The 26,588-nt window shown below is 44.6% G+C and overlaps 1 long non-coding RNA gene across 2 annotated transcripts in view; it reads left to right on the top strand.

Annotated features, from left to right (window-relative positions):
- The first annotated feature begins 7,931 nt into the window (after window positions 1-7,931).
- LOC115464695 overlaps window positions 7,932-26,588 on the top strand; it is a 58,565-nt gene continuing 39,908 nt past the window's right edge. Inside the window, exons 1-2 of one of the 2 annotated variants that reach the window (XR_003941268.1) lie at window positions 7,932-8,012; window positions 12,408-12,470. This is a non-coding gene — a long non-coding RNA (uncharacterized LOC115464695). Of the gene's footprint in view, window positions 8,013-8,177; window positions 8,264-12,407; window positions 12,471-26,588 lie in introns of those variants that run through there. The other variant, XR_003941269.1, reaches the window with a different exon arrangement.

Raw genomic sequence — 26,588 nt, forward strand, 5'->3', positions numbered from 1 at the left:
GTACACGTCAGACTCAGAATCTGAAACTGAGTCGGAAGAGAGGACCTCGGCTGGTGGGAGTTTGGGGTCCCCCGCCAGCAAACGTAAGCGACGGCAGCGGGGGAGGGTTGGCAGCGGGAGGGGGGTGGAGAGAGTCGTTGGTGGCCGGGGGGGTCTGGCAATCGCGGCGGGGGGGGGGGGGCTAAAATGTGCCCCCTCACTCTGGCTCTGGCCCCCCCTACCGCCGGAGTCCAGATACGCCTCTGGTTGATGCCCCTCTACAAGTCGTTGCTGAGGCCCCACTTGGAGTACTGTGTTCAGTTTTGGAGGCCGTATCTTGCTAAAGGTGTAAAAACACTGGAAGCGGTGCAAAGAAAAGCTACAAAAATGGTATGGGATTTGTGTTGCAAACCGTACGAGGAGAGACTTGCTGACTTGAACGTGTATACCTTGGAGGAAAGGAGAAACAGAGGTGACGTGATACAGACATTCAAATATTTGAAAGGCATTAATCCGCAAATGAACCTTTTCTAGAGACAGAAAGGAGGTAGAACTAGAGGACATGAATTGAGGGTGAAGGGGGGCAGACTCAGGACTAATGTTAGGAAGTATTTTTTCACGGAGAGGGTGGTGGATATGTGGAATGCCCTATCACGGGAGGTGGTGGAGATGAAAACGGTAATGGAATTCAAACATGCATGGGATAAACACAAAGGAATCCTGTTTAGAAGGAATGGTTCCACAGAACCTTAGCAGAGATTGGATGGCGACGCCGGTAATTTGAAAACAAAACGGGAGCTGGGCAGACTTCTACAGTCTACGCCCTGATCGTGACTGAATAGATAGGGATGGGCTGGAATGTAAATTTTAAGGGGCTTCAGCATTAGCTTCAGAATTTAGTACAAGAACAGTGCTGGGCAGATTTCTACGGTCTGTGCCATGAGAATGGCAAGGACAAATCAAACTCGGGTATACATATAAAGTATCACATACCATGCAAAATGAGTTTATCTTATTGGGCACACTGGATGGACTGTACAGGTCTTTATCTGCCGTCATTTACTATGTTACTATTTTATGTAAAGCAGAATTTTATATACAGTGATGATGTGAAAAAAAGTCTCCTCCCCCCAATTAGAATATGGAATTGAGCTGTGCCTGGGTCTCCCACGCTATTTGTTACAAGGGTCAGAACATTACAAAATGCAGGTATTTGGTTGTTGGGAAGGGCGGGGTGGTTTGAACATGCTGATTCATTTCCATTGGTTGTCAATGGGAGTTTCCACCCCTTGCACAAAATTTTGGTTTTAGTTCAAAAACTCACTTATTTGGGGACTCCTGCATACTTGAAGGCTATGATTTGTCCTTACGAACCAGCAAGGGAATTGTGATCAGATAATCCTTTGTTATTGGCCCTCTCCAGGTCATCTCAGGCGCATTTGGCATCCACGAGAAAGAGAGTGCTTTTTTGGCGAGCCCCAAAACTGTGGAACCAATTGCTACTGGAATTAAGAAGGTTCTTTGCAACGGTTTAAGAAAAAAAATTGTTTTAACTTATTTTTTCAGCAGGTCTTTGGTGTATCAAATTGATTGCAAGTGGTAATGAGGGGAACCTACAGAGAAAAGGAGATGGTGTATTTTTATATACATTATAATTGGAGAGAATTGTGTGTAATCTTTCCAATTATATAGTTGTGTTCTTTTCTAAGGTTTTTACTGTTATATATTGTAAACCACTAACTTTTTGTTAAGAAGGGTGATATATCAAATCTTTTAAACTATTAAGCTATTATTTTCTCTATTATTGCATGTGTCACACTGAATTCCCATTCCCCTAAGAAAGAATGCAGTTAAATGTGTCAATTAGAACACGCTGTCATGCAACTGTGGTTAAGGGTGGTCACCAATTCCTGCATTAACCCCTCGATTCTATACACTGCGTACAAACTTGTGTGTGTAAATTTGGGCCTGCGCCCAATTTGCACACACAATTTAATTGAACCAATTAGCACCAAATATTTGGTGCTATTACCACTAATTGGGAATAATTAGAATTTGCACACGCATCTTGTTAAGCATATTCTAGAACGATAAATTCTATTGCACAGTGGCCTAGTGGTTAGTGCAGCGGACTCTGATTCTGGTGAACTGAGTTCAATTCCTACTGCAGCTGCTTGTATTCACTCTGCTGCTCCCCAGTATCTCTCCACACTCGTCCTTCCCTACACCCCTTCCCGTGCACTCCGCTCCATGGATAAATCCTTCTTATCTGTTCCCTTCTCCACTACTGCCAACTCCAGACTTCGCGCCTTCTGTCTCGCTGCACCCTACGCCTGGAATAAACTTCCTGAGCCCCTACGTCTTGCCCCTTCCTTGGCCACCTTTAAATCTAGACTGAAAGCCCACCTCTTTAACATTGCTTTTGACTCGTAACCACTTGTAACCACTCGCCTCCACCTACCCTCCTCTCTTCCTTCCCGTTCACATTAATTGATTTGATTTGCTTACTTTATTTATTTTTTGTCTATTAGATTGTAAGCTCTTTGAGCAGGGACTGTCTTTCTTCTATGTTTGTGCAGCGCTGCGTATGCCTTGTAGCGCTATAGAAATGCTAAATAGTAGTAGTAGTAATTTCAAATTTACCGCCCCTTTGTCACACGCCAATCGGCTTCCATATTCTGTGCGCATGCTTATGCGGAGTCTTTCCTGCAGAGGAGCATCTTAAACCATGCATATAAGCAAATCTTGCACTTATCAGTGGTGCGCTAAACTGGTTTGTCCCCAGAGAAATTGATGGCGCCAAAAACGGGACCGAAGTACGGCATGCAGTTAAACACAGCATGCGATTATCTGATGTGCACTTAAATGGAGTGCACTGTACTTTTAAAACAAATAAGAGGAAATACTTTTTCACTCAAATAGTAGTTAAGCTCCGGAACTCACTGTCGGAGGATGTGATAATAGCGGTTAGCATATCTGGGTTTACTTCCTGTAGTTTCGGCTTGTTTGAATGCAAGTGTTCCATCTGGACACTCGCCAGTAGAGTCCGTTTTTGACAGCATTGAAAATGTCACGAGGTGCAAACTCGTTCAAGATGATAAGAACTGAAACAACCCACTTTTCAGCACCAAAGTCATCAGCGTCTTTTCACCATGCTGTTTCTTGAATTTTATGTTGTTCCTCTCCTTCCATCTTTCCAACAATCCAACAGTGGATTTGAATTCAGTTAGTCCAAGACTTTCAGCTAGCTGATTAGCTTTCTCCATAAGCAGTGGATCACTGACAGGAAACTGTCTGCTCCTGACTTGAGAAAACCACCGAAGAAGAGCATCTTCTACCTCCTCAGCTTTTCCCATCTGTTTTCGTTTCTGGTGTGGATTTGTATTGTTTTGCCAGTCTTCCAGAAGCTGGTCTTTCTGCTTCAAGATACATGAAATTTGACTGGGATTGACACCATATTCTTTAGCAATAGATGCTTGACTTTATTTTCTAATATTTTTAAGAACTTCTATTCAGCCAATGTTAAAGTCTTACAGTTGTGCGACGATGACGACTCCAGTGTACACTCTAACAACATTCTTTCGCTTATTCTGCCTGTGGCAGTTAACCATGCATATAAGCAAATCTTGCACTTATCAGTGGTGCGCTAAACTGGTTTGTCCCCAGAGAAATTGATGGCGCCAAAAACGGGACCGAAGTACGGCATGCAGTTAAACACAGCATGCGATTATCTGATGTGCACTTAAATGGAGTGCACTGTACTTTTAAAACAAATAAGAGGAAATACTTTTTCACTCAAATAGTAGTTAAGCTCCGGAACTCACTGTCGGAGGATGTGATAATAGCGGTTAGCATATCTGGGTTTACTTCCTGTAGTTTCGGCTTGTTTGAATGCAAGTGTTCCATCTGGACACTCGCCAGTAGAGTCCGTTTTTGACAGCATTGAAAATGTCACGAGGTGCAAACTCGTTCAAGATGATAAGAACTGAAACAACCCACTTTTCAGCACCAAAGTCATCAGCGTCTTTTCACCATGCTGTTTCTTGAATTTTATGTTGTTCCTCTCCTTCCATCTTTCCAACAATCCAACAGTGGATTTGAATTCAGTTAGTCCAAGACTTTCAGCTAGCTGATTAGCTTTCTCCATAAGCAGTGGATCACTGACAGGAAACTGTCTGCTCCTGACTTGAGAAAACCACCGAAGAAGAGCATCTTCTACCTCCTCAGCTTTTCCCATCTGTTTTCGTTTCTGGTGTGGATTTGTATTGTTTTGCCAGTCTTCCAGAAGCTGGTCTTTCTGCTTCAAGATACATGAAATTTGACTGGGATTGACACCATATTCTTTAGCAATAGATGCTTGACTTTATTTTCTAATATTTTTAAGAACTTCTATTCAGCCAATGTTAAAGTCTTACAGTTGTGCGACGATGACGACTCCAGTGTACACTCTAACAACATTCTTTCGCTTATTCTGCCTGTGGCAGTTAACCATGCATATAAGCAAATCTTGCACTTATCAGTGGTGCGCTAAACTGGTTTGTCCCCAGAGAAATTGATGGCGCCAAAAACGGGACCGAAGTACGGCATGCAGTTAAACACAGCATGCGATTATCTGACGTGCACTTAAATGGAGTGCACTGTACTTTTAAAACAAATAAGAGGAAATACTTTTTCACTCAAATAGTAGTTAAGCTCCGGAACTCACTGTCGGAGGATGTGATAATAGCGGTTAGCATATCTGGGTTTAAAAAAAAAGGTTTGGACAAGTTCCTGGAGGAAACGTCCATAGTCTGTTATTGAGATGGACATGGGAGAAAGCCACTGCTTGCCCTGGGGTTGGTAGCATGGAATGATGCTACTATTTGGGTTTCTGTCAGGTACTTGTGGCCTGGATTGGCAACTGTTGGGAAACAGGATACTGGGCTGGATGGACCACTGGTCTGACCCAGTATGGCTATTCTTATGGTTCTTATGTTTATAGCATGGCATGTAGAACTTATTTTTTTCAGTGCCAAATTTGGGCACCATTTATAGAATTGGACCCTAACTGCTTAACACATTTTAGTAAAAGGGCCCCTTTATTAAGTCCGTTGCCACATCAATGTGGATATTATTCCCAGTGTACTTTACCTGGCTGGTCCTAATCCGGCTCCCACACTGACCTTCTTCCCATAATGGTTTAACGTTTCCTGTTTCAATCAGATGACTGAATTCCATAAGTGCACAGCCACCAGAAAATCCTTTTTTCATTTTTATTTTATTTTTGTTACATTTGTACCCCGCGCTTTCCCACTCATGGCAAGCTCAATGCGGCTTACATGGGCAATGGAGGGTTAAGTGACTTGCCCAGAGTCACAAGGAGCTGTCTGTGCCTGAAGTGGGAATCGAACTCAGTTCCTCAGTTCCCCAGGACCAAAGTACACCACCCTAACCACTAGGCCATTCCTCCACACATGATGTCACAGAGGTGCTCTTCCTTTCTATTTGACATACATAACAGCAGATTCTAAGGTAAGCGCAAGGAAAAGCCCAGTTACTTATCAGAAGACATATTCCAACAAATTCTGGGATACCTCCAACTTCAATATTGTGAAGACCATGGTCTGCAGTTTAAACTACTAGCTAAAATTTAATAGCAACCAATGATGTTCTTCAATTGCAGAGGAAAATGTGGTTCCTGGGCCTAAGGCCCTGCAGAATCTGTACCACAGTATTCTGTACTAACTGTAAATGATTCAAATGCCACCCTGGCAAGCTAATATACAAAGCATTACAATGGTCCAAACGGACTATGGTGATGACCTGCACCAAAGTACAAGGATCAATTAAATCTCGAAAATGGGCACAGATTTTGACTACGAAGGCCCAGATTGTGTTCAAGATATGTTTCTGGAGCTTTGACTCCTGATCAAATGTGACCCCTAAAATCCATGCCTCTAACTGAATCTGAAGTGGCACTCCTTCCTACTGTAAAACAGGAGCCAGGGTTAGGCATCTGGTTTTCCAAATGCCTAACCCACAGAACTTCTCAGCTAGAGTTACAAACATGCACTATTATGATAACACATGCTAATGCCAATAACGTATGTTATTTTTACCGGTAGTCACACTGCAATGGAACCAATAACACATTAGTAACTCTAGCTATCTTTAGAGTATTAACTGAGAGAAATATACTGCCATGCTATTTATTTTACTGGCGAAACCAAACAAAAAACATGTTGCAAAGGCTTCATATGATTCTCAAGTCACATTTATCAAAGAGGTTAGCATTATCATTCATTGATGATATTGGCAGTATTCCCAGTCTCCATCTCTCAACAGTTGTTCTTTGATTGGATTATTAGACAGCATTTAATTCTTACAATTAGGACTTATTTCATTGCTGAATTTTGAACATTTCTGAAACACAATTTTCATCAGACTCACTTATTTCTAGAGCTAATTTGCTGTTGCTTTATCAGAAGCTACAGGCTGGTTTTAATTTATTTTTAACTGCATTGTAAAACATATTTTCGTTATTTATCAATACCTATTCTTCTGTTCTTTGCAGCAATCAGTTTGAGGCTTTCAAATCACATGCAGCAGTATAGGTTCCTGACAGTGGAACTTATTTGTTTTGACTCGTTCGTTTGTATAGAAAATAACAGAACGAATGCTTAAGACATCACAATGAAAAGACAACATGAAAAAGTGACATGTTGAGCTCTGGATATCTTCTAACTTAAAAAAAATCATATGTGAACATAAAATGTCTCTATAGATTATAAAAATATATAAAACAATTAATATCCATAAGTAAAAGAAAACATTTAGTGAAATATAACCATTTAAGAAAAAATGCTCAAGTTCTCTTTAATCTACAACTTTTCACTTTTTGGCCTCGCCAAGAGTACGCAGGACTTAATACTAACTCCCAGGATTATTCCTACTGTGGAACTGGGGCCCACGATGTGGCCTGGCAGAAAATGGCAAAAAATACATTTCAGCTCAAACAAATTTCATGCAAGACATCGATTTGTAAACGTGCGTGAAAACGCACCACAACATATGTTAATATTTTACCAATCCCGAGCTGTATTTCTTTCTTCTCATTATAGCAAGATCTTACTTCAGTTCCATCTGTTAAGTAATTCACTGTACATTATGATAATATATAGGCAGCACACATTTTGGTACGACACACACTATATACAAAATCTGTCATTATTGAGCTTTTCTACAACGTACAATCGCTTTTACTTAATCAGTTAGAAATTTTTTTTAAGAGTTTCCTATGAATTGCTTCCAGAGATGAATGAAATACAGGTGCCTCGAGAAATAACAACAATTCTCGCATTCAAGAATCCTCAGAATGTCTCTGGAATGAATTCTAACCAGATTTCCTATTGCTTGCCATCTCCTAGGAAACACAGCAGCAGACCGAGCACTGTCTGTGGGGGAAAAGCTCCTGTACAGTGCCTTGTCTGCCTGCCTTCCAGGATCAAATAACCAGGATGTATCTCCCATTACTTCTAATTTATTTCCACCTGCTAGAAAGCAGCCATTCCGGTCCGAGATCAGCCGGGGCAATAAGATGAACGTGCTCTCTATATTGGGAAAGAGCAGCGATCCCTACCTTATTGCTTGAGTGTCAAGAAAGCTGTAGCATGTCTGCTGCTATCTGTGCAAGAGCTGCCTGCGGTCAGAGCGTTCCGCGTGCCATAGTACCACTCCCCCGGGCGTCGCGTGGGGGCAGACACAGCCGGTCTTGACACACACAGTGCACAAGGATACCAACAAAGGTTTTCTGACAGCACAACCATCCCTGATTCCCGTCGAGGGAGGGGGGGGGGACGGAGACGGGGGGGAGCTGTACGTTACAGAACCTGTGATTGGTTCTAATTTCTGTCTTCCGATTGGTTCCGCATTGCTGCCTTTCTGGCCTTTCCATTGGTGTAGAGTGAGTGAGGCTTCTAGAATGGGCTGCGGGCTTTCCGCGACGGTGACGTGTCACGTGCGCTAGAGAAGGGAGTTATTAGAAATGTTTGCAGGTTTGACGGGGATTTTTTTTAAAGAATGTTTTAACGATTAGGGGTTTATGCCTACAGTTAAAAGCTGAGATCCGATTATTATGAGTTTGTGCAGGGGTATGGGAAGTATTTTTGCTGTGGATTAATAATATTACTACACAACTGTACAGATAAGTACATTCTTGTATCAGAGGTGGCTTGTGGCACAAAAAAAATGGTGGGAAGCGAAAGGCTTATGCTTTATGGAACTGGTAGTCGGCATTTGAAAAAATGTAAATATTCCGTGTAAAAAGTTTAGAACATTATACATGCAATATTTTGAAGTTATGCATTTGTGAATTCCGCAATCTTAAGGCCTGCCCTCAGGTATGAAATCCCCCCTCCCCCATTTTTTTTTCTCCCTCAAACTTTATCTCCCCAGTAATATCACCGTTCAGGTTCTGACCCCTCCGTCTCTCTCTCCCTCCCTCCAACTTAGATTTGAATCCTTCAGTAGGTTTAGCCTCCCAACTTCATACGTCCTGTCAGGTTGGATTCCCTTTAGCTTTCTCTGACCCCTAATTCTTTTTCTTGTACCCTCACCCCTCCCTCTGTTCCCTCCTCCACTTGCACACACTTTGCCCCCACAATTCTCTCCCAAACTTACAGCAAGACTTGTAGTCTACCGCCAATGTCTCCCTTTTCCCCCAAACACAACTTCTCCTTCCTCACTGCCCCCAGGCACATACCCCCACCTTTCCTTTCTTCGCCCACTTAAGGCATACATCCAACTTGCTATACCCGACCTAGGGTTACCATATTTGCCCTAAGGAAAAAGAGGACACATGCCCCGCCCTCTGTTTCACCCTGCCACATTCCACCTGTCACCCCCCCCCCCCCCCCCCGAGAAGGCATATTCCCTCTCCCTCTATGTATATCCCCTCCCCAATTTTCCAGCTTCCCTCCACCCACAAGACTCCATTCACTACCCGTCCCCTCCAGTACCTTATTGTAGTGCCTTGGTGGTCTAGTCTCTTTGGGGTAGGAAAGAGCCCCCTCTTTCCTGCCCAGCACGGCTGTAGACCTCTGTTGTTCCCAGCACTGATTCAAAATGTTTGCCCAAAATTCAAACAGTGACCTTGCAAGACTTCTGTTCAAACTCGCAGCAGCCATTTTGAAGCAGCACCGGGAGCAAGACGGTCTGCCCCAAAGAGGACACTAGACTACCAGGGCACCCCACTAAGGTAAAGGAGGGGAAGGGAGGATAGGACACTCTGAGGTCTATCCACCTGCCTGTCTACAAATCAGGACATACTGGCAAAACTCACCCAGATGCCCAGCCATGTCCTCAAAAAGAGGACATATCCGGGTAAAACCGGACGTATGGTAACCCTAACCCCGTCCCTGTGGCACATGTCCTCCATCTTGCTCCAGGCCTTCCCCATCACCAAGTGTTTAATCTCTTAAGGGTGTATGTATTAATATGTATGTGCAATTATAAACTGCTGAAAATTGTAGATCGACGGCTGTCTTCCGACATAAATCGGGAGATGGCCGGCGATCTCTCAAAAGCGGTGAAATCGGTATAATTGAAAGCTGCTTTTTTGACACCATCGCCGAGCCGGCGAAAGTTCAAGGGGACGTGTCAGTGGCGTAGCGAAGGCGGGCATGGGCATGGCTACCAGATGGCTGGCTTTAGCGCATAATGGAAAAAAACGGCGTTAATCAGTATTTCGCCGAGTTTACTTGGTCCTTTTATTTTCACGACCAAGCCTCAAAAAGGTGCCCCAACTGACCAGATGACCACCGGAGGGAATTGGGGATGACCTCCCTGTACTCTCCCAGTGGTTACCAACCCCCTCCCACACTAAAAAAAATAAAAACCTTTTTTGCCAGCCTCAAATGTCATGCCCAGCTCCCTGAGAGCAGTGTGCAGGTCCCTGGAACAGTTTTTCTTGGTTGCAGTGGACTTCAGCCAGGCGGACCCAGGCCAATTCCCCCCCCCCCCCCCCTACCTGTTACACTTGTGGTGGTAAGTGTTGAGCCCTCCAAACCCCCCCAAAACCCACTGTACCCACATGCAGGTGCCCCCCTTCACCCATAAGGGCTATGGTAGTGGTGTAGAGTTGTGGGGAGTGGGATTTGGGGGGCTCAGCAACCCAAGGTAAGGGAGCTATGCACCTGGGAGGTATTTGTATATATTTTTTTAATTTTTAGAAGTGCCCCCTAGGGTGCCCGGTTGGTGTCCTGGCATGTCAGGGGGACCAATGCACTACAAATGCTGGCTCCTCCCACGAGCAAATGCCTTGGATTTAGCCGGGGTTGAGATGGCCGCTTTTAGTTTCCATTATCACTGAAAAACAAAACCAGCCAACTCAAACCCGGCGACCTCTGGCATTTGGCCGGGCCAAACCGTATTATCGAAAGAAAAGATGGCCAGCCATCTTTTTCGATAACACGGTTCAGCCAGCTGTTTGCGGTGCCGCCGCCGCCACCAAAATAAATCGCCGGCAATCTATTTCACCGGCGTCATTCGATTATTCCCCTCCATGTGGTCTATAAGTTTTAGAAATACATGCCCCAACTTGTTTAATTTATTTATTAGGATTTTTTTTTACCGCCTTCATATGAAGGAATTCACTTGTGTTCCTCCCCACTCCTTTCCCCCAGGGAAGTTTATTAAAAATTTGATACATTGTAAAATTCTCAAACGTATGCAATGAACAATCTTCATTAAAAGAAAAAATATATATTTTTAAAAATTACCTAATATAAAAATACAAAAGAGAGAGAAAAAAATTATTTGACTACTATATCTAGGGCCATGTTTACTAAGCTGCACTAGAGGCATGCTAGTGTTTTTAGCTGTGTAGATGCTTCTAATATTCTTATGGGCATCTACGTGGTTAGCGCGTGCTAATTTTTAGCATGCACTAAAAACGCGCACCTTAGTAAACAGGTCCCTTAGTGTCAATCACCCTTCCGGAACTCTGACAGAAAACACACTGCACAGACTCCAGCCAGAAAGACTAATCAAAAGTAGAGTAAAAGAGGAATGCTATAAGGCCTTTCTTAAATTTATTCAATGTTGATTCCAAACATAGGGTCCCTTTTACTAAAGCGTAGCATGTGCTAAGTGCAGGGCATCATATTTTATACCTATGGGCCATGTAACACATGGAGGGGCATTTTTCGAAAGGGACGTCAAAGTTGCGATTTGGATGTCTTTGCAAAACGTCCAGATCCAGGGGCGGGGAAACCCGTATTTTCGAAACAAGCTAGACATCCATCTTTCGTTTCGAAAATACCACCAGGGACGTCCAAATCCTTAAATTCTGCCGTCCCTAGATTTGGATGTCCCTAGACATGGACATTTCTGATTTTTGGCGATTTTCGAAACCAAAGATGTCCATGTCAAAAATGACCAAATGCAAGCCATTTGGTCGTGGGAGGAGCCAGCATTTGTAGTGCACTGGTCCCCCTGACATGCCAGGACACCAACTGGGCAACCTAGGGGGCACTGCAATGGACTTCATAAATTGCTTCCAGGAGCATAGCTCCCTTACCTTGTGTGCTGAGCCCCCCAAAACCCACTACCCACAACTGTACACCAGTACCATAGCCTTTACGGGTGAAGGGGGGCACCTAGATGTGGGTACAGTTGGTATGTGGTGGGTTTTGGGGGGTTCGCTGTTTCCTCCACAAATGTAACAGGTGGGGGGGGGGATGGGGCTGGGTCCACCTTTCTGAAGTGCACTGCACCCATTAAAACTGTTCCGGGGACCTGCGTACTGCTGTCATGGACCTGAGTATGATATCTGAGGCTGGCACTCAATATTTTTAAAGATGTTTTTCAAGGGTGGGAGGGGGTTAGTGACCACTGGGGGAGTAAGAGGAGGTCATCCCCCATTCTCTCCAGTGGTCATCTGGTCATTTCCGGCACCTTTTTGTGCCTTGGTCATAAGAAAAACACGACCAGGTAGTCATCAAAGTGTTCGTAAGTGATGACTTCGACATTCTCCCTTTCTCCAAAAGCGTTATACTTTGTGTGAGACATTGTTTATAGAAAACAAATTGTCTTTACTCAGAATGGAAAGAAAAATAGGTTTGAAAATATTCTGTTTGGCTTTATATAAAGCTTTCTGTCTTCATATTTAACATATATGAGTACTTCTTTTCGCTGGAATGACAACATTGAAAATGTGAAGGATTTGAACAGATGTGTAATTTGTACGGTTTCTGTTTACTGTGAAGAGAGACTTTTCTATTTCAGTTGTTTTCTTTGATGACAAGTGAGAGCAAGGAAATAATGCATCACAGCTTCCTCTGAGCATTTTCTTAACTTTAGAACTACTGCATCTTAACACTCCTAAAAATTCTGTTTTTCTACTGTGGAATGTGTTTATAATTCTGGCCTATCTGTTTCTTATGACACAGGATTTTGGTGGAGATAGAGGTGGCCATTTCGCTCACTGTACACCTGGAGCCAGTACTGGGCAAGTAAGAAATTGTTTCCCAGGGCTTTGAATTTGTATATCTCACCAAACCTCTCTTGAGCAAATGAAGTCAGAGAAAAGAAAATTCAAGCACACTTTTAAAGAGAACACCAGATCCTTATCGTTCTTGCCATTCCATTCAGCACAATTCTGTTATGTCCTTTTCCCCTACCAGCATATGGTGATAGAGAACTGAGGGGGTCTTTTACAAAGGTGTGCTAGCGTGTTTAGTGCACGCTAAGTTTTAGCACACGCTCAATGCTAGAGACACCCATATATTCCTAAGATTTAGTCTCCATTCACATAGTGCCACCTTTTGTCTAAGGTAATTTCCCTGTTCAGTGTTAACCAGGAGGTTTCTCTCCCCACCTCTGAGGTGTGGGGATCTGAAGAGCAGTTCAAAAAACTCCAGAAGTTGGATATACGGAAAACCTTGCTATTTGCAAGAAACAAATTCCTTTTGGCTGTCAGACCATCTGTTCTTTTCCACAGGCTCCACAAAGGTTTAGCAGCTTTTAAAGCTTCCATTTCTCATTAGATCAAAGCAACTTGAGACAGTGTATATTTGCCAAAACAAGCAGGTTCCTAGGGACCTGAGGGCCCATTCCACTCGATCGCCTGGTGTTACCTCATGACATTTGTAGGGTAGCAACTTGGTCATCTCTTCATTCCTTTGCTAAGCACTACAAAGTTGACATTCTAGCCAGAGACTGGGTAGCATTTGGCAGAAAGGTAATTCATAGGGCCTTGTCTTCTCCCTGTCTGAGAGTCTGCTTGGATACATCCCAATTGTTCTGTCTGGTGTGGGAAGGATGACAAGGAAGGAGAAATGTATTCATACCTGTTAATTTATTTTCCTTGAGTCCTGCCATACCAGTCAGAGACTCACCCTGAAAGACTTTGGGGCTCATTTTCAAAGCACTTAGCCTTCCAAAGTTCCATAGGTTTCTATGGAACTTTGGAAAGCTAAGTGCTTTGAAAATATGCCTATTTGGGATTCAGTGGGTTCTCTGTTTCTCTCTCAGCTAGTTGATAGGTAATTTTCTTAAATTCTTTGTGCTGCAGTGGTAGATGGGGATTTGGTGTGGCACACAGGATCTTAGGCTGCTTTGGCAGTGCCATACTGGAGAGGTCCATAGGCACAAGCCGGTATGCCAGTGATGTCACTGGAAAACTCAGTTCTCTATCTCCATCTCCTGATAGGAAAGAGACAAACCAATTATTCTGACTTGTGTGGCAGGATTCAAGGAAAGGAAATTAACAGGTATGAATATATTTCTCCTTTGGTTGTTCACACAAAAATGGTTTTGCTGGTGATGCAATAATGTGCCAGTACATGTGCGACACAACAGTGTGTTTTAAGCCTGTAAAATTTCCTTTATTAATTCCTGAAGTGTATTTCTTCTAGTGGTCAGCAGGTGCATGTTTTATGTTGAAGCTGTTATACAAAAGTGAATGCCCTCTTTTAGTTTCACTCAGTGAAGAAGTGAATCTACAGTACTATGAACAGTATACTTTTAAAACTTGTTGACTGGGCTCTGATTGGCCCAGGAGCTCATTTTTCTTTTGAACAGTACTAGCTGTTGCTTCAGTTTTAGCCTGGGAGAACAGAGAGAGAGAGAGAGAGAGATAGCTCTTTGCTGAAGCCTTGTAAAAAAAAACAATTATATTTGATAACTGATGAACAGCTATATATGTCCTGATCTCCCCAGGTACATTTTAGGAAGTAACCAGATGTTTAGTTAGTGTTAAAATGGATCGAATCAGAACCTAAACCCATATATATATATATATATACGCTGATGACGTAACGATCTTCATCCCATTCAAACAGGATCTAAGAGAAATCTCCAATGAAATCACGCAAAGCATGCACATCATGAACTCCTGGGCAGATGCATTTCAGTTTAAACTGAATGCAGAGAAAACCCAATGTCTAGTACTCACCTCGCAATACAATAAGAATAAATTCACTACTATTAACGCACCGAAACTAAATCTACCAGTCTCAAACACCCTAAAAATTCTTGGAGTCACAATCAATCGACACCTAACTCTTGAGAATCATGCGAAAAACACAACTAAAAAGATGTTTCATTCAATGTGGAAACTAAAAGGAATTAGAGCATTTTTCCCAAGGACTGTCTTCCGCAATCTCGTACAATCATATGTACTCAGTCATCTGGACTACTGTAACTCACTGTACGCCGGTTGCAAAGAGCAAATACTTAAAAAGCTCCAAACGGCCCAGAACACGGCAGCCAGATTAATATTCGGCTCCTAAAAATACGAAAGCGCGAAACCCCTACGAGAAAAACTACACTGGCTTCCACTAAATTTGTCTCCCCTCCCCCCTTCCCCAATTATATCCTACCTACCTATAATAGCTTTGCTATAAATAATTGTTACTTCACCACCCAATTTCCTCAGAAGCTTAGCCGAAATTGGGTGGTGGAACCGGTGGGGGGAAGAGGGGTTGGTGGTGGGGAGGCGAAGATAGTGGTGGGCAGACTTATATGGTCTGTGCCAGATCTGGTGGTGGAAGGCGGGACTGGTAGTTGGGAGGCGGGGAATAGTGTTGGGCAGACTTATACGGTCTGTGCCAGAGCCGGTGGTGGGAGGCGGGGCTGGTGATTGGGAGGAGGGGATAGTGCTGGCCAGACTTATACGGTCTGTGCCCTGAAAAAGACAGGTACTAATCAAGGTAAGGTATACACATGAGTTTATCTTGTTGGGCAGACTGGATGGACCGTGCGGGTCTTTTTCTGCCGTCATCTACTATGTTACTAAAAGAACGCATCACATTCAAACTCTGCACCCTAGTCCATAAAATAATCCATGGTAACGCTCCTGCCTACATGTCAGACCTAATAGAATTACCACCAAGGAATGCAAAAAAATCTTCTCGCACCTTCCTTAATCTTCATCCTCCCAAGTGTAAAGGTCTGAAATACAAATTGATGCATGCATCTTCCTTCTCCTGAAAACGACTTATGAACTGACCAGTTTCCGAAAATTACTGAAAACCTATCTCTTCGACAAGATATATCACAAAGATCAACATGAGTAACTTCATAACCTCTAAAACTTCCAGAATTGTCTTATAATGTCTGCTGCTTAATACTATTATTTATTTCATCACCATGTAACACTTAATCCTCTGTAACCAAATGTATATCCTCTTCCACTTCCAATATCCATGATGAATTGTAAGCCACATTGAGCCTGCAAAGAGGTGGGATAATGTGGGATACAAATGCAATAAATAATAAATAAAGTTATCTCTTATTGTTTGCTGATTGCACTTTTTTTTTTGTTCAAGTGTTACAATAAACCTGTTTAGTTTGTTGACTTAGCTTGTCTGGACTGATAAAGAATCCTGGTGGTTTGTGTGTTGAGTCTGTGAGTGCTTGCTGGGAACTGTGGGACCACTGGGAGTGTGGCACCAGTAACATAGAAATCGCTGGGGATAATTTGAGAGCGTGAGACTCACCCAGAGGCGGTTGTAACCCAGTCGTTGGGAGGAGGGTGCTAGTGTAGAGCACAATGGCAGGCTGACCCGAGCTGTGCAGGGGATAGACCTAAGTGGCTGTAGGGTAACCTCAGGTGGGAGGCTAGGCATTTCGTTATAGACCTTGTCCTTCTTGTTTGGTGGCAGCAGTGGGATTGTCAGACTCAGTGCATGGAGGAAGGGTCACCATCCACTGCAGCAGTAACAGGGTCCCTTTCCTGTTTAGTTTTTTTTTTTTTTTTTTTTTGAAGTGTTAGGAGATTAGCAGTGTGCTGATGGTGACTGGCAGCGACCAGCAGACACTGGAGATGCCTGACCTAACACAAGAGTAACCAGATGGCCTCAACGAGGAGGAGATGCAGGACCGGCCTGCGCAGAGTTCTCCTGAAGGGAGACAAGACTCCTTGTGGACAATGGCTTGTGTTTTAGCAGGGCCAGATGCCACACCAGCTGAGATCCAGCAAATCTACATTCTAGAGTGACAGCGGCTTGACCAGCTGTGGCATGAGGAAAGGGAAGAACGATGGCAGGAGCGTGAACGGGAATTCCAGCTACAGAAAATGAAGTTAGAGATGGAAATGGCTTATATCCAAAGCTTCAGCCCAATCTCTGCGCCAAAGTCAGAAGCAGGGTTCATAGCCCGGATCGGGCCCAACTTATTTTCACAGTTTGATGATACCAGAGGTGACTTAAATGAATATCTAACTGCACAAAGCTTTATTGAACCATTATGCCATTACCGCCGAGACCTCTATAGACTAAAATTCCAGACTTTGTGAAAGGGTGCGGATGATACTTGCAGCGAGTTTGTGATTCAGCTAAGATACCAGCATCAGCGGTGGCTCAGTGGAGCTGAGGTTAAAACCCTGGATGACTGCCAAAACCTGATGGTCCTGGAGCAGTTTCTTCAGCATTGTCGTCCAGAGATGAGGGAACATGTTCAAGATCACCAGCCCCATACTTCTGAGAAGGCGGCTGAGTTGGCTGACATCTTTATGGCTAACCGTCCCTGGTTGGCAAAGAGAAGCCATCCTTATCTGCAGCAACTGGGATCTAAGGGCAGCCAGGGCCCTCATCTAAATATCCCTGCAACCTCAGAGACTGTCAGCAAACCCGCCAGTGTTCCCCAAAAAAGACTTTAGGTATAAACATCCTTGTTTCCAGTGTGGGCATACAGGACATTTCAAAGCGGATTGCCCCGATAATTCCAAGCATGCACTAAATAGCACTCCTGTTCCTGCACCAAGGCTGGTGGCTTTCGTGGGTGGCTCCAGTCCCACGAAAAAGACCCACGCAGTTGCTGCAGCACAAAAAGTTACTGGCCATTCATCAAGCAAAGAAGCAGATGGATTTCCATGACACTACAGTATTGGCATTAGCATGAGTTTGTTACAACCAGAGCTAGTGCCGGAGGATGCTATTCTACCAGGGCGCACTGCAGAGGTAGTGCTTACGAGTGGATCCAGAGAGACTGTACCCATTGCTCGAGTATTCCTGGATTGGGGTACCAAGCCTGGATACAGAGAAGTAGACATAATGAAAAACATGCCGGTACCAATGCTGTGTGGGACCGACATGGGTCCAACGAACATTACTCTTGATAGCAGAGTCAGCATGTCTGCTATGGTGACCCACCACCCAGCCTGGGTGCTGGGAGGGAGGGCGGGCGGGTGGCCTGATGCTTGCTTGTTTGGTTGGTTGTGGGGAGGGAGGGAGGCCGACCTTGTGCTCGGAGGGAGGGAGAGTGGGCGGACCAGGCGCACATGCCAACAGAGAGGGCTCTGTGTGCCCTCTCTGGCACGCGTGCCATAGGTTCACCATCACTGTCCTAAGGCATCAATCTCGTCACACTGAAAGGGCATGGAGAAGACAAAAAAACACAGAAACACTTTTGCTTTATAAGAATTGTTATAGTTTGTATCACTCACAAGTAGAACAGGCTAAACAAACATTTTATTCATCTCAGATACTCACCGCTGTTAATAAACCAAAAAGCTTTTTTCCTTGTCATCAGGAGCAGATGAATCTATTAACTGATGGGTTATGTCCGCCTACCAGCAGGTGGAGATAGAGAACACTGAAAAACCATAGTGCTCTATGGACGACTAGCGCCATCTGCCTTCAATATTTCTCTATCTCCCAGCAGGTGTGGACGTAGCTTGATCAGCTCCTGGAAAAATTCTGCCTGGGGTGTCTCCTGTGCTTTTGCCAGTTGAAGCTGGGGTGTTGTGGCTGGTGGTGCCCATTTTGAAGACATATAGGTTCGCCCTTTCCCTCCCTTACCTGTCCCCCTGCCTACCGGAGTACGTCTGTTGCTGCCTGCCTCCAACTTTCCTCACAGCGTTAAAAAAAAAAATACACATTGGTTCTGCGTGGCTATTCTGAGGCTGTTTTTCACGTGCAGCTTGACCGAAGCTCGTTTGACTCGGTCTTTTGAGGTGAGAGTGGTGCCCAGCTCCTCCGGGGAGGTCCCGCGGACGCTGTTCTGATCGGGGTAAGTTTTGGTGCGAAGCCATTTTACTTATATAATTCCGTCCGGTTGGACGATGGCTGCTGAAGCAGTTAAACGCTGCTCCCGTTGTGGTAAACATAGATCAGCAGCGGGGCTCTGTAAGACGTGCTCTTTAGACGCTAGAGCTGGTACGAGCATGGCAAGCGATGATTCTTCCCGCTCAATGGAGCTGGCAGCGGGCGCCATTTTGGAAGTGCCGCACGCCTCAACCCTCGCTGTTGCGGAGGAGTCTGAGTGCAGGGGGACGCGCGGTTAGAGGCTACCAGAGGAGCTCTTGTTCCCGTTTCTCCTGATTTGGAGATGGAGGGTCAGGGTGAGTTTTTCTCCCTGAAGTTTGTGCTTTTAATGCATAAAGCTTTCATGCTGAGAAGAGCTCTGCCGCACGTGTCTGACACTGCGCTGCTACCTGGTTTCCCCCAGGGTGTTGATGGCCTGGGGCTGGCTGATTCCCCCGAGCGTTGGAAGGACGCAAAACACAGACGGGTAAATTCCCCGTCGGAGAGTGGCGCACTAACTAGGGAGTGCTTTTGTTCATCCCATCAGTTAATGGATTCATCTGCTGCTGATGACAAGGAAGGGAAAATTAGGTTCTTACCTTGGTAATTTTCTTTCCTTTAATCACAGCAGATTAATCCATGATCCCTCCCTGTCTGACTGTTTATTTGTTCAGTTGTTTCCTGCAGACATGTTCCCTCATTGGGAGAAGTTGGAAAACAGTCTTCAGGATTTCTGTTCTGTTACAGGAGGTTGAGATCGTCCCTCCTTTGTGTAATTATTGCTCCTGTTCTGGGGCATTCGTTCGCTGTGAGGAAAGTTCATGTTATTCTACTTTGAGGATACACTGTACTTTGGAAGTTTCAAATACTGAAGGCAGATGGAGCTAGCCGTCCATAAAGCACTATGGTTTTTCAGTGTTCTCTATCTCCACCTGCTGGTAGGCGGACATAACCCATCAGTTAATGGATTCATCTGCTGTGACTAAAGGAAAGAAAATTACCAAGGTAAGAACCTAATTTTCCCTTTCTATTCTTCGCAAACTCTCAACGCTTAGGTCTTGGTGTGACCCACCTACACCCTCATAGCTGATGATTTTGTTCAATCCTTTCTGTGTTAATGTGAACGACAGCTGAGGGTGGGCCTTCAGATTATACATCCAGATAAGGTTACAAAAGTAAAGCAAACTGTTTATTAACTCAAAAGCTGAGGCCTGTTACTTCACAGGTCCAGAAACTGAGGCGTAAAGTCTCATGCAGTTCAAAGGAAATCTTTACATAGGCCTTTGACTGACAGGCCCCAAAACATAGTTTATGAAGTCTCTCTCTCAGGTTGCACCAATGCTGGTCTGACTCCAGCCAGGCTTCAAGAACAGAATTCTCACAATGAGTTAAGGTAAGATTTGGCCAACCTGAGCCAGGTTATGGTAGCTACACATAGAGTGGAGGAGTGGCCTAGTGGTTAGGGTGGTGGACTTTGGTCCTGGGGAACTGAGGAACTGAGTTCGATTCCCGGCACAGGCAGCTCCTTGTGACTCTGGGCAAGTCACTTAACCCTCCATTGCCCGCCGCGTTGAGCCTGCCATGAGTGGGAAAGTGCGGGGTACAAATGTAACAAAAATAAATATTGAAGGCATATGCTGTAGGGCTACTTATTCCTTCCCTGGGCCTCCTTAACACAACTCATTTTATACTTCCTGGCAGCTGTCCTGGCTCCACCCCTCCTGGGTCACTTCCTTTTTGGGCCAGACTGAGGGGCATAAGGTCGTCCTGACTCTGTGAAGGAGTATTCTTAAGGGACGGGGACAGCATCCTGTAGGCATCCTCACACTTTCCAAGATTGAACAACTTCAATCTTGAATGTCTCCTGCCCTTACCTCAACCCTCTGCCACCCATGATACAGATCCTCTTCCCTCAGTTGCCACCATAAATCTTGAACCTTTCCCACTAGTTACCCCTTTGCCCGCCAGATATTGGGAATCCTTCTGTCTACCTAGCCTGACAGTGTTCACTAAAATTGTCCACTCTGCATGCTCAACTACTTGCTCTTTGGATGCTGTCCTGTCATCATGGCATACCGTCCCTCATCATTGTCTCTTTTCTTTTCAATATGATTATCAACAGTCTTTCTGGGCATTTTCCTTCTACTTAGAAACATTCACTTGTAAGATCAATCCAAAAAAAATTCTATTCTTAGCCATGAACTAGCTTTTAGCTACTGTCCTATCTCCAATCTCTGCTTTTTTTCTCCAAGATAACAACACATTATCTTTAAACAATGTTTAGACTGTGTTGAAGCTAATAATGTTCTTCACACTAGGCAATCTGGGTTTCACCCAGGCCATAGCTATGAGTCTATTTATACTGCTCTTCTCAGTGACCTCCATAAATCAGTGGACAGTAACAATATAGTTCTTCTGGTATCACTTGACCTCACAGCCACATTTAACGTTATAAATCATGATCTACTTCTTTTCAGATTACTTGAACTAGGCATTTCAGGCACTGTTTACTCTTGGCTTGTAGCTTTTCTTAAAGGTCACACTTTTAAAATTTCTCTCAATTTATCCTCATCAAAATAATTTGCAGTATGTCCCAGGGCTCTGTATTCACCCTTCTCGTGTTCAACATTTTCTTGAGCACACTGACCTGCCTAATTCAAGACTTTAGCATTCAAGATTTTTCTATACCGATGACATTCTGCTTCTTCATCATACTGACCTCACCCACCCTGACCTGTCAAAACTTGACAATCCTCTAGCCTCATTTTCATCCTGGCTTTCTACTAATCAGCTTATCCTTAATCATGCCAAAAACACTGCATGCTGGATTACGGGTACCTCCACTGATCCTTCCCTGGCCCCAAAACTCTCTTACTCCCATGTTATGCTTGTCTCTCACTTAAAATATCTTGGCATTATTCTAGATAAATAATTCTCCTTTGTTCAGCAAATCTCCTCTTTAGCTAAGACTTGTTCCTTGTCATCAAGCAGTTGCAGCCATTACAGATGGGTTGTGTCCATCAACCAGCAGAGGGAGATAGAGAGCACACTTTTTTTCAGTGCCTCATACCAGCTTGCTCCACTGCCTCTCTTCAGTATTCTCTATCTCCCCTAGCAGAGTGGCTGCAGCTTCTTCGAGCTCCATCTAAAATCTGCCTGGAGGTTGCTCCTGTGCTTTTGCCAGTTGTTAGCAGGGGTGTTGGAGGCTATAGCAGCTTCACTTTAAAGGCACATAGGTTCGCCCTTTCCCTGCCTTACCCATACCTCCGTGGATGTGGACACATTGCTTAGCTTTCCCTGTCCTTCCCCACCAACAGTGGATGCAGGCACATAGGTTCGCCCTTTCCCTGCCTTTCCCACTCACCTGAGCCTCCGGAGTTCTATTTACCTCTGCTTTCCTCACAGCATTAAAAAAAAAAAAGGAACAGAGGTTTTTCCTTGCCTTTTTCTGTGGGACCGGAGCTGTGATACTCGGTCCAGTGAGGTAAGAGTGTTTTCTGACTCCTCCGGGGGGCGATTTGGCGCGAACCGCCATTTGAATTTTACCGCCGTTTTCGGTGATGCGGAGACAGTAAAGTGCTGTTCCAAGTGTGGCAAGCGCAGATCAGACGTTAGAGCCGGCCCGAGCATGGCGAGCGACGATTCTTCGCGCTCTGAGCTGGCAGCGGACACCATTTACCACATGGCGCGACCTCCGCTGAGACGGAGAGTCCTGAGCCAGGGGGGAGGCCTCGGAGTGAGGCTGATGAGAGCTACTAGCCCCGGCAGAGATCCGGGTGCCCAGGGTGAGTTTTTGTCCCCTGATTTTGTCTTATTAATGCATAAAGCATACATGCTTAAAAGAGCTCTCCCACAAAGCCCTGCAGGGGCCTCTTCTAATGCCCCCCCCCCCCCCCCCCCCCGGTGGATTCTAGCCTGGGTATGCCCTCTGAGGCGATATTCCCTGATAATTGGCAGAATATGAAGCGCAGAAGGGCTCTTTCCCCTTCAGAGAGTGCTGCACCTCCATTCCACCCCCCCCCCCCCCCCTTGGTCGGGCTGCGAGGATTCGGAGGACTCTGGCAGGCCTTCATGGTCTGAGGAGCCAGAGTCTGGTGCAGAAGTGACTCAGGATCTGGATGATCCCTCCGCGGTGAGGATTTTCCACCGTGATGAGCTGCCAGTGCTTATTTCTGATGCCCTGCAGGCTCTCTCTATTGAGGACCCTGCCAGTGGCACAGCCTCCTCTGTGAATCCTAGGATGGCTAGTACCAAAAAGCCTGCTCGAGCCTTTCCTTTGCATGACTCCATCCAAGAGCTTATTTCGGCTCAATGGGCTGACCCTGAGGGACCTTTGAAAGTTTCCAGGGCTGTGGGGCAATTATACCCTCTGAGTGAGGAGCATATGGCTCGTTTTGCTATGCCTAAAGTGGATGCCCTAGTCACAGCTGTGACAAAGAGAACTACCTTCCCTGTTGAAGGAGGTGTTGCCCTGAAGGATATTCAAGACCGTAGACTGGAATCAGCACTTAGCCTGCCTGGCTTGGTTGCAACAGGCAGTGGAACAGCCCGGTGATGGAACAGCCCCACCCCTCACCTATCCACACCCATCCTGTTAGAATATCAATGATATGCTTTGATGTCCCCATGCATACCTCCGACCCACCCCCATCCTCCCACCCTGTCAGACTGTCATAGTAATGCTTGAATGTTTTCACTTATATACACTGTCAGCTAGCACATTTGCTTATTTCTGATCTGACGAAGAAGGGCAACCTTTGAAAGCTAATCAAGAAATGTATTAAGTTATGTCCAATAAAAAAGGTATCATCTTATTTTCTTTTCCATGTTTTATTTTGTTTGATTTCTATTGATATAATATCTATAAACCACTTTAGTTGTACCCACAACAAGGCGGTATATGAAATCCATAACCTTTACACGTAAAAGCACCAATGTTCGGCTGCTATATCTCACTAAGGGGCCCTCTTACTAAAGCTTAGTGTGCAGTTAACCCACATGGTCTTTTCCTGACTCCTGCCTAAAGGACACTCACAGATAAGACTTGCTCTGGCTTTAATTCTGCATTTATATCTTTATATCTTTCCTGGTTTTTTTTTAATCTACTCTGCTAAAATTGTGATTTGCATGTCCCAATCCTTAGAGCTGTACACCTGGACATTTCTTCTGGTACATTTAAGTGCAGCTCTACAGATAGGTTACAGCAGACACATTCCTAAGGTCTTAAGCTTAAGCCCACCCACCCCAAGACGGACACTTCATAAATAACTTTCCCAAATACACTACTTATCACAAATTAACTCCACCCATATTACAGCTGTCTCTGAAAAGAAACCCCTTCATTATCACCAGTCTTCTACTCACCAGCTAAGGATTACTGCTCTAATAATAAGGATCTCAGCTAACATATCCATAGGCTGCTATTCTCACTATATCACACCTGTTCATACCCATTTCAAACAATCAGGATGACTTCTATTCTCTGTAATAATTGTGGTGCTTTAGTTTCAAGACCAATTATCTGGAGACTTAAGGCTTGTCCTATCTGTCTGCAGCTCACTAGATTAAAGCACGAGCTCAGTAAAGTAAAACAGGAACTAGTTGCACTTAAAACAGCATCTAGGACCGCACAATATCATACTGCACAGAATCATACCAAATTATCACCACTACCACAAAGGATAAAACCACCTAAGAATAGATGGATCACGGTAGGCTCAGGCAGACTTCGTTATGTGACAAGAAAGCATCCGACCTCACAAGTGTTGCCCCTACAAAATTCTTTTACTCCATTACAGCACTGTGATGTTCTTGAAAACAGAACGGAAGCCAAAGAAAAAACAATAAAAGTGGAACAAAAGATATGAAGGTACCCAAAAAGAAAAGAAACCCCCAAATCACTAATGTTGAAACGCATACCAGGAAATGTAGATGGAAAGCGATGACCACAAATGCTCGCAGTCTAAGCAATAAAGTTCATGACCTTCAGGCCCTGATGTTGGAGGCAGACTTGGATATTGTTGCAATCACGGAGACGTGGCTCAATGGTTCCCATAAATGGGATGCAAACATACCAGGCTATAATCTATTTAGGAAGGATAGAGAGGGTCGTAAAGGTGGAGGAGTAGCTCTGTATGTGAGGAATGATATCACGGCGACTGAAATGACAGGGACCTGGGGAAAGGAAGAAGCGATATGGATCACCTTAAAAAGAGAGGATAGAACCTCTGTCCACGTGGGTGTTGTCTACAGACCCCCGACACAATTAGAGGACCTAGATAAAGATCTGATTGCAGATATTCAAAAATTAGGAAAGAAAAAAGAGGTTCTGTTGATGGGAGATTTCAGTCTGCCGGATGTAGATTGGAAGGTTCCGTCTGCGAAATCGGAAAGAAGTAGAGAGATAGTGGATGCTTTACAAAGTGCTCTGCTCAGACAAATGGTGACGGAACCCACGAGGGAGGGAGCCACGCTGGATCTGGTGCTCACAAATGGGGATAGTGTATCAAATGTCTGAGTGGGTGCCCACCTGGGCGGCAGTGACCATCAAACGGTTTGGTTCGATATGACAACTGAAGTGGAGGGCGACCACTCAAAACTCAAAGTCTTAGATTTCAAGCGTGCTGATTTTAGTAAAATGGGGGAATACCTGAGGAAGGAGCTGATGGGCTGGGAGAACGAACAAGAAGTGGAAGGACAGTGGTCCAGGCTGAAAGAAGCTATAAATAGAGCCACAAGCATTTATGTAAGGAGAGTAAATAAAAGCAAGAGAAAAAGGAAACCGATATGGTTCTCCAAGCAAGTGGCCGAGAAAATAAAGGCTAAAGAGTTGTCGTTCCTGAAATACACCAAAACTCAAGAAGCCGAACACAGAGAGGAATACCGGAGGAAACTGAAAGAAGCCAAGAGAGAGATATGTCTGGCGGAAGAAAAAATGGCTAGAAATGTAAGGGGTGGTGACAAAAATTTCTTCAGGTATATTAGTGAAAGGAGGAAGACAAATAAGGGAATTGTGAGACTGAAAGACGCTGTGAACCGCTATGTAGATAATGATGAAGAAAAAGCAAATTTGCTAAATAGATACTTTTGTTTTGTATTCACAGAAGAAAATCCTGGAGAAGGACTGCGATGGACTGGCAAAAGTGCAAATGAAAATGGAGTAGATATAGCACCGTTCACGGAAGAGAGTGTGTATAAACAATTTGAAAAGCTAAAGGTGGACAAAGCCATGGGACCGGATGGGATCCACCCCAGGATATTAAAGGAGCTCAGAGAGGTTCTGGCGGGTCCTCTTAAAGATTTGTTTAATAAATCATTGGAAACGGGAGAGGTTCCGTGGGATTGGAGAACAGCGGATGTGGTCCCTCTTCACAAAAGTGGTGATAGGGAAGAAACTGGAAACTACAGGCCGGTAAGCCTCACTTCGATTATTGGAAAAGTAATGGAAGTGATGCTGAAGGAAAGGATAGTGAATTTCCTGGAAGCCAAGATGCAAGATCCGAGACAACATGGTTTTACCAAAGGGAAATCGTGCCAAACGAATCTCATTGAATTCTTTGACTGGGTGACTGGAGAATTAATTCAGGGATGTGATATAGACGTAATCTACCTAGATTTCAGCAAGGCTTTTGACATTGTTCCCCACAGGAGGCTCTTGAACAAACTGGATGGGCTGAAGATAGGACCCGAAGTGGTGAACTGGATTAGGAACTGGTTGACGGACAGACGCCAGGGGGTGGTGGTAAATGGAATTCGCTCGGAGGAGGGAAAGGTGAGTAGTGGAGTGCCTCAGGGATCGTTGCTAGGACCGATATTTGTGAGTGACATTGCTGAAGGGATTGAAGGTAAAGTTTGCCTTTTTGCAGATGATACTAAGCTTTGTAACAGAGTGGACACCCGGGAGGGAGTAGAAAACATGAAAAAGGATCTGCGGAAGCTAGAAGAATGGTCTAAGGTTTGGCAATTAAAATTCAATGCGAAGAAATGCAAAGTGATGCACTTAGAGAGTAGAAATCCACGGGAGACGTATATGTTAGGCGGGGAGAGTCTGATAGGTACCAACGGGGAGAGGGATCTTGGGGTGATAGTATCTGAGGATCTGAA

Source organism: Microcaecilia unicolor, chromosome 3 (genome assembly GCF_901765095.1).
Source record: "Microcaecilia unicolor chromosome 3, aMicUni1.1, whole genome shotgun sequence".
In the NCBI taxonomy this organism is placed as follows: Eukaryota; Metazoa; Chordata; class Amphibia; order Gymnophiona; family Siphonopidae; genus Microcaecilia; species Microcaecilia unicolor.